This window comes from Saimiri boliviensis, chromosome 21, assembly GCF_048565385.1.
Source record: "Saimiri boliviensis isolate mSaiBol1 chromosome 21, mSaiBol1.pri, whole genome shotgun sequence".
NCBI classification, from domain to species: Eukaryota; Metazoa; Chordata; class Mammalia; order Primates; family Cebidae; genus Saimiri; species Saimiri boliviensis.
In genome coordinates, this window is record NC_133469.1 from 22945060 (window position 1) to 22957160 (window position 12101).

Sequence of the window (12101 nt, forward strand, 5' to 3'; positions counted from 1 at the left end):
CGCTTATAATCCCAGCACTTTAGGAGGCCGAGACAGTTGGATCATGAGGTCAGGAGATCAAGACCAGCCTGGCCAAAATGGTGAAACCTCGTCTCTACTAAAAATACAAAAATTAGCCAGGCATGGTGGCAGGTGCCTGTAACTCCAGCTACTCAGGAGGCCGAGGCAGGGAATTACTTGAACCCAAGAGGTAGAGGTTGTAGGGAGCCAAGATCACGCAACTGCACTCCAGCCTGGGTGATAGAGGGAGACTCAGTTTCCTAAATAAATGGGATCAAACCATTGATGCACACTACTTGGATGAGTCTCTAGAAAATTATGCTGAAAAAATTCAACAGTCTCAAACAGTTGTACACTATGCAATTTATATAACATGCTTGAAACAACAAAATTATGAGAATAGAGAACAGATTAGTTGTTGGCAAGGGGCTAGGGATAGGGAGAGGAGAGGAAAAAGGGATGAAGGAGGTGGATGTGGATATAAAAGAGCAACGTTCTAGATCTTCCTGATGTGTTGGTGAATGCACGACCCTGCATATGTGATCAAACTGCATAAAAATCAATGCATACATAAGTACGAGTGAAATGGGAGATCTGACGACTGGTGGATTGTATTAACGTCAGAATGCTGGCCGAGATACTAAACTGTAGTTTGCAAGGTGTTCCCACTATGGGAAACTACTAAAAAGTATAGGGGCATCAGTCTGTATTATTTTTTATAACTGCATGCAAGTCCACAATTATCTTAAACCAAAAAGTTAACTTAAAAAAACCAGCTTCAGGCCGGGCGCGGTGGCTCAAGCCTGTAATCCCAGCACTTTGGGAGGCCGAGGCGGGTGGATCACGAGGTCGAGAGATCGAGACCATCCTGGTCAACGTGGTGAAACCCCGTCTCTACTAAAAATACAAAAAATTAGCTGGGCATGGTGGCTCGTGCCTGTAGTCCCAGCTACTCAGGAGGCTGAGGCAGGAGAATTGCTTGAACCCAGGAGGCCGAGGTTGCGGTGAGCCGAGATCGCGCCGTTGCACTCCAGCCTGGGTAACAAGAGCGACACTCTGTCTCAAAAAAAAAAACAAAACAAAACAAAAAAAAAACCAGCCTCATAGGCTTTATGTGAGGCTCAAATGAGATGGTATTTAGGGAAGAAAAGTCACTCATCTAATGTTTATTGATGGCTCTCATCTGTCCAGACGGTGTGAATGCTGAGCGTATAGCAGGGAGCAAGGTTCGCACTATAGTAGAAATTTTATTCTGGTATAGTGTCACGCAAAAGCAAATTGATACTTTTTAAATTTGTAATTGAAATTGGTTTAATCACAACCACTCAGAGCAGTACCATGCATCCTGTCCCTTCATGTAATGAAAATATACTCAGAGAGATGGCAAGATATGCCCAGGTACCAGGTAGAACCGGAGGCAGAAATCAAACCCAGAATGGAACCCAGGTTGTGGCTCGTCACCTCTCCATTCAGTGCCTTCAACAAAGGAGCTCTCTTCTCTTTGCAGGGTAACCCAGAGAAGACAGCTGAAGTAGAATGTGGGCACATCTGCTACACCAGGGACACAGCAACTGTGGGTGAAGAGGGCGACGTCTGGTTCCTGGGGAGTCATGACACTATCAGTGACTGGGTAGGTGTGGCTGCTGCCAGGCTGACCGTCACCCTCACATGCCTCGTGAGATCTTCCTTGCCCAGACAGTCTTTCATGTGTTGGTGACAGAACCCTCAGCTCAATGTGAATAGAGCCGTGTCTACGGTGCCCTTGTGCCAGGTTTTGGTGCCCCTCCCTAACCCCTGCATACAGAAGAATCAAACTAAAATTCAAGAGGGTCCGGAAGACAGAATAAGACACTGTGCAGTTGAAAGAAGTGTGGGAAATGAGATTAAGAAGGGAGACTCTGGGCCGGGCGCGGTGGCTCAAGCCTGTAATCCCAGCACTTTGGGAGGCCGAGGCGGGTGGATCACGAGGTCGAGAGATCGAGACCATCCCGGTCAACATAGTGAAACCCCGTCTCTACTAAAAATACAAAACATTAGCTGGGCATGGTGGCACGTGCCTGTAATCCCAGCTACTTGGGAGGCTGAGGCAGGAGAATCGCCTGAACCCAGGAGGCAGAGGTTGCGGTGAGCCAAGATCGCGCCATTGCACTCCAGCCTGGGTAACAAGAGCGAAACTCTGTCTCAAAAAAAAAAAAAAAGAAGGGAGACTCTGTCTTGGTCCCCATAGGTCCAGGGGGCTTATTTCATGTTTGTGCTCCTCTAATGCAACACAAGATGTCACAGAACAAGCATAGTAATAAGAATCACTAAACGTTAGCAATTGTTTCTGATTTGTTATGAATCTATTACAAATCTATGAATACAATGAATCTTTTGAGATAGATTATTATAAATCTATTATTTATTTTAATTCTGTAGCTAACCTGGAGAGCTTAACTACGTGAAAACACCGTTCTTAGTGCTTTCTGTGACTCACCTCTCAATGCTGGAAGGGAGATGCGATTATTATCCCTATTTTAACTGATGAAGAAAGTGGGTGGCTGACTAGTGAGAAAATTTGCCTAAAGTCTCAGAGATAGCACAGGGTGCAATCCAGATTTGAACTGAGGTAGGCTGGCTCTGAGCCCCTGTCCCTAAGCCCTACATGATTTCTAGAAAGACACATTACACAATAGTAAAAATTTCTCTTGGATATTTTAGAGAAATGGATGTGATTTTTCTCTTTAATTGCTGAAACAAGATGCATTAGAAATTTGCACAGAGAATAGATTTTAAATGCTCTTGCCACAAAAGAAAAAAAGAAGTAATTATGTGAGGTAATGGATATACCACTGTGCTTGAGTGTAGTAATCATGTTACTATGTATATGTACATCAAAATATCATGTTTTATGCCTTAAATATATATAACAGAAGCCAAAAATCCCGCTGATAGAATGGGAAATAGTGTGCAGACTTTGCACAAATGTTTAAGACCAAGTTTGAGCCTTCCAAGAGATTTCATGTTTGGCAAAGTTTCTTGGGCCAAGCGCCCAGGGGACTAAGCATTGGCCCTCCTCTGTCAGCACAGGCAGTGAGGCGAGGAGCCCTGGGAGCACTGGAGTCTTCTGTTTCTCGGCCTACAGAGTCCAGGTCTTCACATTTTGGGCCCATGACACAGACAAGTCAGGGGTCTCTAGCTCCCTGTGACCTCTACCCTCTGTGCCAAGGGAAGCTGTGACTCGCAAGCAGGAGATTGAGAACTTGGTTCTCTCCAGCCCTGACTCTGCTCCTTCATCCAAGGCCTGGCACTGGGCCTGCAGTGGTGGGGAGGGCTTTGTGGAGCACCCACAGGTGGCGGGGTTGGCCGTGGCGAGCAGCACAGACCCAATTCCAGGGGAAGTCAGGAGAACGCAGGGATTATTGTGTTTGCGTACGGGCACTAGGAAAGCAGGTACCAGGGCAACTTCCAGGCTTTACCTGGGCAACCGTGGGGGAAGGATACCACAGTATGGTGACCTGGGGGCACCGTGGCCTCTCTGGCTCTGACGATAAAGATGACCGATTATATTTAGTGAGCACTTACTGTATGCCAAATAATGGAACTGTCACAAAAGGTAATAATCTAAGAGCTCTTCTACTCTTCATAGATGAAGAAAGAGAAGCAGAGGAGGTTAAGTAACCTGTCCACGTCACACAGCTACTACGGGCTGGAGCCAGATTGGCATTTCAGCAATATGGCTGCAGAACATACGTGCTTTTGTTTATTAAAAAGTGTTTATTGAGCACCTTCTATGTGAAAGGCCTTGTGCAATAAAATGGGGATAGCACTACTAACGTATGAATAATAAATTGTCAATAAATATCAAATGCTCATTGAGTCCCAGGCACAGAATTGTGTATATCATAATAGTAAAAATGATGGTGAAAGTATTGATGACAGGGATAATTGTGTAAACTACCTGGATATTTTATATGTATTACCTCATGGAAGCTTTAAAGAACGCAGATGAGGAATGGAACCTTAATTTTTCCCATTTCACAGAGAAGGAAACTGAGGTTAAGGAGAGATCAGGCAACTTACCAAGGCATGGAGTGGAGATTGGAAGCACAGGCATTTGTACCTGGTCCTCTTCTCCAGAACCACCAAAGGGTCCAGTGTCACCTTGTTTTTTCACTCATTCAGTAAATACTGTTTATGCCAGGTGTCCCTAAACTTTTTACACAGGGGGCCAGTTCACTGTCCCTCAGACCGTCGGAGGGCAGCCACATACTGTGCTCCTCTCACTGACCACCAATGAAAGAGGTGCCCCTTCCTGACGTGCGGCGGGGGGCCCGGAGAAATGGCCTCAGGGGGCCATAGTTTGGGGATGCCTGGTTTATGCTATGTAATAGGTTGACACTCATTTTGAGCTTCTGCCCTCTTTCTGCGGGTGATGAAGGCCTTTATTGTCCTGATCCTACAGTTTCTGTCCCATGACAAGGACCAGCTGATCAAGGAGCTGCAGCAGCATGTAACGTGAGTGACAGCCCCATCCAAGTACCTGAGGAAGGTAAGTGAGGGCAGATGGAAGGGGTCCGTTCCCCAGTACTCCTGCGGCATGTCTCCTAGGGTGGCCATGCAGGGGGAGGCTTCGGCAGTCACAGTAGTGTTTTTTGTTTTGTTTTGTTTTTCAGCATAGGAAGCAATTTGGCTTAGGGATGGGGGGAAATCTTAACAATGTATTTAAGCTGACAATTAGAAAATGATCTATTAAAATCAAAGAGGCTTATCAATAAATCTTAATTCAGTTGATTACAACAAATATTTCTTAAGAACTTTCTATATACTGGCAATTATAAGAGTTTTTAAGATAAATCTAGTATAAATGCTGAACTCAGAGTGAGAATAAAAAATGACAGGTACAGGACAAGACAGGTAACATTATAAACACACGTAATGTTCTGAAATAACACAGAGGAGGGCATAATTAACTCTGCAAGAGTCAGGAGGAGGTTCAAAGAAGAGGGCCGAGAGAGGAGGGATTTTCAAGATGGAAAGGAATAGAGGGGATGATGTGGAAAGAGGAAGAAGCTCTCAAAACAAGAAAACAGGGCTGGGCGTGGGGGCTCACACCTGTAATTTCAACACTGTGAGAGGCTGAGGCAGGACCATCGCTTGAGCCCAGGAATTCAAGACCAGCCTGAGGAACACAGCGGGAACCCTGTTTCTATTTAAATAAGCTTAATATTGAAAAAAAAAAAAAAAGACAACAGAGTACACGAGAAGCACTGAGGCAGGAGACAACATGGCATGCAAAAGACAGCAGAGTAGAACTAGTGACATAATGTCTAATGTCTCCAAATGAGGAAAGTAGCATGCAGCTCCTGAAACTGACATCAGAAAGTGAATTTAGTGACTTCAGTCTTTGGTGGAAGTTCCTAGTGTATGAAATGGAATTGATGAGCAAAGGCCTTGTTCCCACGCTGGGGGAATAGGGAACCGGTGAAGGGCTGAGTATCAGAGGATCTGTAATTGGGAGAAATCACTCTGCTGGTAACCTGGAGGGTGAGTTTGAGTAGAATGAGACTGGAGGCAGGAGGAAGGCAGTAGCAGTGCAGGTGAAGAAAAAACAGGTGGAACGTGGCCACTCATTAGATAAAGGTGAGAGGAGGGGCCGAAGAGAGGGAGACGTGGGATCACGACCAGGTTTCAGGCTGGAACAGGACAAATGGCAGAAGCATCCAGTATTGAACATAGAGTCACAGGAGCCTACTTGGGTGGAGGGAGGTGACAGTGTATTCTAGGACAGGACGGGTTTGAGATTCCGTGACGTATCTGAGTGGAAAAGTCTTGGAAGCATGAAGATACAGCAGAGCTCAGTGAGAGCAAGAAGATAGGGAGTGTGGAGTCATCAGCGTGCAGGTGACAGCGGAAGCCATCCTCCCACTCCGGAGAGAAGCACCCGAGCAGAGGGCTGAGCCTCGTGGAGAACACCAACATTCCCAAGTGAACTGAAAGAGAATTCAGAGGAGGGGCAGAGGAAAACGTAAATGAAAGAGTGTGCTGTGGAGACAGCACTGTGATTCAGGGCTTGATCTTTGGAGGCCGACTGTCTGAATGATGGTTTTCTTTTCTGTAAATGAGAGTAAAATTACCTATCCATGCATGGAAAAAAGTTCTCAGCAAACTAGAAACAGGAAGGAACTTCATCAGCATGGTAGAAAGCATCTGTGAAAACCTAGCAGTTAACAGATTTAATGGTGCAAGACTAAATGCCTTTTCCCTGCGATTGGGAACAAGACAGGGATGGCCATGTTCAGCAGGTCTCTTCACCTTTGGTTCTGGCCAGGACATCTAGGCGATCGATGTATAAAAGGATCCAGGTTAGAAAGCAAGACGTAAAACTGTCTTACTTCTGAATGTCATGATCTTATATACAGCAAATTCTGAGGCATCCACATTAAAAAAAACAAAAACAAAAACAAAAACTTTGCAATAGGAAAGACTTGGAACCAACCCAAATGCCCATCAGTGATAGACTGGATAAGGAAAATGTGGCACATACACAGCGTGGAATACTATGCAGCCATAAAAAAGGATGAGTTCATGTCATTTGCAGGGACATGGATAAAGCTGGAAACCATCCTTCTCAGCAAAGTAACACGAGAACAGAAAACCAAACACCGCATATTCTCACTCCTAAGTGGGAGTTGAACCGTGAGAACACGTGGACACAGGGAGGAGAACATCACACACCAGGGACTCTCGGGTTGGGGGCCAGGGGAGGGATAGCATTAGGAGAAATACCTAATGCACGTGATGTGATGGATGCAGCCAACAACCATGGCACGTGTGAACCTGTGTAACCTGCACGCTCTGCACATGTACCCCAGAACTTAAAATTAACAGAAAGAAGACAAAACGAAACTCGTTCACCAAGTTCACAAAATCAGCATACATAAATCAGTTGCATTTCTGTACGCTAGCAATGAACAATCCAAAAATGAAATTCATAAAATTATTCCATTTACAATAGCATCTCAAAGAATAAAATACTCACTGTGGAAGGATACCAAAGAAGAACTAAATAAGTGAAAGATATTCAATATTCACGGATCAGAAGACTAAATATTGTTGTCAGTACTCCTCAAATTAGTCTACGTGTTCAACCTGATTCCTGTCAGAATCCCTGCTACCTTTTCTGCAGGAATTGACAAACCGTTTCTACAATTCACGTGGAAAAGGCAAAGGACACAGAATAAGCAAAATGATCCTGAAAAAGAAGAACGAAGTTCGAGGACTTATCTTCCTAATTCCAAAACTTGCTACAAAGGAATCAAGAGAGTGTTGTACTGGCTCACAGACAGATGTGTAGGTCACCGGAATAGAATTGAAAGCTCAGGCTGGGCACTCCTGCCTGTAATTGCAGCCCTTTGTGAGGCTGAGGTGGGGGAATCCCTTGAGACCAGGAGTTTGAGACCAGCCTGGTCAACATAGAGAGTGAGATCCGTCTACAAAAAATAAAGATCAATACAACTAAAAATTTGTTTTTAATAGGCCAGGCATGGTGGCACAGGCCTGTAATCCCACCTGGTCAGGAAGCTGAGGTGAGAGGATCTCCTGAGCCTCAGGAATTTGAGGCTGCAGTGAGCCATGATTAGCTGCTACACTCCAAACTTGGCAAGAGAGAGAAAACATGTTTAAAAAAGAAAGAAAGAAAGCCAAATGTGGTGTCTCATCCCTGTAGTCCCAACATGAGAGGATCCCTTGAAGCCAGGAGTTTGAGAGCAGCCTGGGCAACATAAAAAGACTGTCTCTATGAAAACTGAATTATATGAAAAATTATGGCCGGGCGCGGTGGCTCAGGCTTGTAACGCCAGTACTTTGGGAGGTGGAAGAGGGTGGATCACCTGAAGTCAGGAGTTTGAGAGCAGCCTGGCCATGGCCAAATTCTCTCTCTACTAAAAGTACAACATTAGCCGGGTGTGGTGCGTGCCTGTAATCCCGGCTACCCCAGAGGCTGAGGCGGGAGAATCACTTAGAACCTGGGAGGCGGAGGTTGCAGTGAGCTGACATCGTATCACTACACTTCAGCCTGGACAACAGAGGGAGACTTTTTCTCAAAACAAAACAAAACCAAACCCAGGCATGGTGGCACACACTTTTCGTCCCAGCTGCTTAGGAGACTGAGGCAGGAGGATGTTTGAGCTCAGGAGTTTGAGGCTGCAGTAAGCTATGATTGCACCGGCCAACACAAGAAGACCCTATCTCGAAAAAAATTAATTGATTAATTGAAAAATAATTGAAATTTTGGAAAGAAACCATGACACTTGAAGTCAATAGATACCCTATCTTTTCGATAATAGACATCCTAATAGGTGTGGGGTGGCATCTCATTGTGATTTCAATTTGCATTTCCCTGATGATTTCTGATGTCAAGCATTTTTTTCGTGTTTTCAGCCGTTTACGTGTCTTTCGTCTTTTTTTTTTTTTTTAACCAAGAAATACTCAAGTCCTTTTAAAATTAGGTTACTTGTGTTCTTGTTATCTAGATGTGTGAGTTCATTGAATATTTTGGCTATTAACTCCCTGTCAGGTGTATGATCCCCAAAGATTTCCTCCCGTTCTGTAGATTGTTTCTTTATTCTGTTGTTTCCTGTGCTCTGTGTAAGTTTTAGTTTGATGACAGCCCATTTGTCTGTGTTTGCTTCTGCTCCGTGTGCTTTTGGGGTCATATCCATAAAATCTTTGCTACACCAATGTCAAGAAGCTTTTCAGGTCTTATATTTAAGCATTTAACCCTTTTCAAGTTGATTTTTATATATGGGGTGAAAGAGGTTCCATTTTATTCTTTTGCCTGTGGATATTAGGTTTTCCCAACAGCATTTTGTGAACAGAATGTCTTTTCTGGGCTGCATGTTCTTGGCATTTTTGTGGAAGGTTCGTTCATTGTAAATCCATGGATTTATTTCCGGGCTCTCTGTTTTGTTCCAGTGGTGGATCATGTCTATCTTTGCAGCAGTACCATGCTTTTTTCACCACGATGGCTTTATAGTAGACTTTGAGATGAGGTAGTGTGATTCCTCCAGCTTTGTTCTTGTGTTGAGTCAAAATTGCCTTGGTTATTCAGGATCTTTTGTGCTTCCATATAAGTTTTAGAATCAGTTTTTTCTATTTCTATAGGGAATACCTCTGGAATTGTGACAGGGATTAGGATAACACGTGTTGGTGACGATGTGGAGAAAAGACAATCCTTGCATACAATAACATGTAAGGAAAAAGGGAATATATATTCCTGCAGTCACAATGGCATACTATGGAGCCTTAACACAGATTTGTGAGGAATAGAGGAATATATGTTTCTGTATTCACAATGGAATATTATTCAGCCTTAAAATAGAAAAAAAATTGTTGTATTTGCGATGACATGGAAGAAACTGGACGACATTATGCTAAGTGAAATCAGCAGAGCACTGAAAGACAAATGCTGCATGATGTCATTCATGTGTGGATCCTTAAAAAATTGAACTCTGCTTAGGAACTGATTAATTAACGAGAGAGAGAGAGAGAGAGAGAGAGAGAGAGAGAGAGAGAGAGAGGGAGAAAGAGAGAGAGAGAGAGAAAGGGAGGGAGGGAAGAGAAAAAGGAAAAAAAAAATGTTGAACTCATAGAAGCAGAGAGTAGAATGGTGGTTACCCAGGGCTGGGTGTGGGGGAAGAATTAGGCAGTTGTTGGAGAAATTCTGGGGAGAATTAGGCAAATGTTAGCCTTAAGCTCCTGGACTCAAGCAGTACTCCGGCCTTGGCCTCCCAGAGTGCTGGGATGACAGTCATGAACCACTGTTTCCAACCACGAATAGACTTTTCAACAGATGGTGCTGAGGCAACTGGGTATTCATGTACAAATAAATCAATTTGGGTCCCTGCCTAACACCATACACAAAAATTAACTGAAAACAGATCACAGACCTAAATGTAAAACGAAAACAATAAAACTCTTAGAAGAAAACGTAAGAGTAAATTCTTGTGCTCTTGTGTAAGGCACTGATGTCTTAGATACAACATCAAAAGCACAGTTGAAGACCGGTCAGGGCTACCTAATGAGACCTGGAAAAGGAGGAGAGGGAAAAAGCAAGAAAAAGAAAAACTGAACATCAGCTGAATTTAAAACTTTGGCACATCAAAAGATACAATCAAGAAAGGGGAAGACAGCCCGCGGAATGGGAGAAAATATTTATAAATCATATGTATGTCTAATAACAGATAACCGGAAGAACTCTTACAACTCAATATTAAAGGACAATCCAGTTAAAAATGGGGAAAGAACATGAAGAAACATTTCTCCAAAGATAATATTTTAATGTCCAATAAGCACATTAAAAAGTGTTCATCGTTAGTCACTAGGAAAATGCAAATTAAGCCATAATGAGATGTCTCTTTCCACCCACTAGAATAACTACAACCAAGCAGACGCATAACACCAAGCACTGGAGAGGATGTGGAGGACAGTACCCTCATACACTGCCCGTGGGAATGCAAAATGGTACAGCCACTTTTTTGGAAGATAGTATGACAGTTTCTCAAAATGTTAAAATTAAAATTGCCTTCTGTAGCAGAACTGCAAGGGGCTCAAGACAAAAATCCTAATAAAATAAAGTCAAATTGCCTTAAAGTCAGCAACTTTACTTCTAGGTATCGAACCAGGAAAAATGCAAATGTTGTTCACACACAGACTTGTAGGTGAATGTTCACAACAACACTCTCAAGAACCAAAAAGTGGAGACGAGCCAAATGCCCATCAACTGACGAAGGAATTCACATGTGGGGAATACGAAGGAATACTATGCAGCAATCAAAAATGAGTTCTGAGGCCTGCTACCACGGTGATCAACCTCAACAACGCAATGCTTCGTCAAAGAAGCCAGATGCAGAAGAACACACATTGCATGATTTTGTTTATATGAGAGGTCCAGAGCAGCCTAACATAGAGATAGAAAGCAGCTTACTGTTTGACGAGGGCTGGGAATGAGACTGAAAAGTGACTCTGATGGGCACAGGTTTCTTTCTGGGATGATGAAATGCTCTTAAACTAGCTTTTGGTGATTATTACATAATTCTGTAAATATACTAAAACTCATTGAATTGGACCAAGCACAGTGGCTCACACCTGTAATCCCAACACTTTGGGAGGCCACGGCAAGAAGATCACTTGAGCCCAGGAGTTCAAGAACAGCCTGGGAAAGAGAGAGAGACTCCATCTCTACAAATAATTTAAACACTTAAACAGGTGTGGTGGCACAAGCCTGTAGTCTCAGGTACTCAGGAAGCTGAGGCAGGAGGATGACGTGATCCCAAGGGGTTGAGGCTGCCGTGAGCCATGAGCCATGATGGCACCACTGCACCCCAGCCTTGGTATCAGAGCGATAACCCTGTCTCTCTCTCTCTCTGTCTCTCTCTCTCTCTGTCTCTCTCTCTCTCTCTCTGTCTCTCTCTGTCTCTCTCTTTCTCTCTCTCACACCACACACACGCGCGCACACACACACACACACACCGTACACTTAAAATGGGTAAATTTTAGTATGTAAATTACACCTCTATAAAGCTGTTAATTTTTTTTTATTTTATTTATTTATTTTTTTGAGACAGAGTTTTCCTGTTTTTGCCCAGGCTGGAGTGCAATGACGCAATCTCAGCTCACCACAACTTCCGCCTCCCAGGTTCAAGGGATTCTCCTGCCTGAGTCTCCCAAGCTCCCGCCATGATGCCTCGCTAATTTTTTGTATTTTTAGTACAGATGGGGTTTCACCATCTTGTCCAGGCTGGTCTGAAAGTCGTGACCTCAGGTGATCCACCCGTCTCGGCCTCCCAAAGTGCTGGGATTACAGGCATAAGCCAGGCAGTGTTTTAAGTTTTAAAATTAAACTATTTACCCCTAGCACCAAGATTGTAGGCTCAAAAATACCATTGCCCAGTGAAAGAAAACAAGCCTTCCTGGAGAAAGTGCTGATTTCAGGTCTAGGCCAGAAATATGTAAGGAGCCTGGAACATACTGTCACTCTGGATAGCAAAGAATCCATCAAAGATGATTAGGATGATTTCAACATGTCTGAAGGGCCAATCTGAAGGGACTCCTTCTAACCA

At 43.8% G+C, this 12101-nt stretch overlaps 1 protein-coding gene across 17 annotated transcripts in view; it reads left to right on the top strand.

Annotated features, from left to right (window-relative positions):
- LOC120363169 (uncharacterized) overlaps window positions 1–12101 on the top strand; it is a 68831-nt gene that overhangs the window by 16971 nt on the left and 39759 nt on the right. For all 17 annotated transcript variants that reach the window (XR_012515399.1, XR_012515398.1, XR_012515394.1 and 14 more), the window contains 2 exons: window positions 1508–1630; window positions 4445–4531. The gene's annotated coding sequence lies outside the window, so the exon portion shown is untranslated. The remainder of the gene's footprint in view (window positions 1–1507; window positions 1631–4444; window positions 4532–12101) is intronic.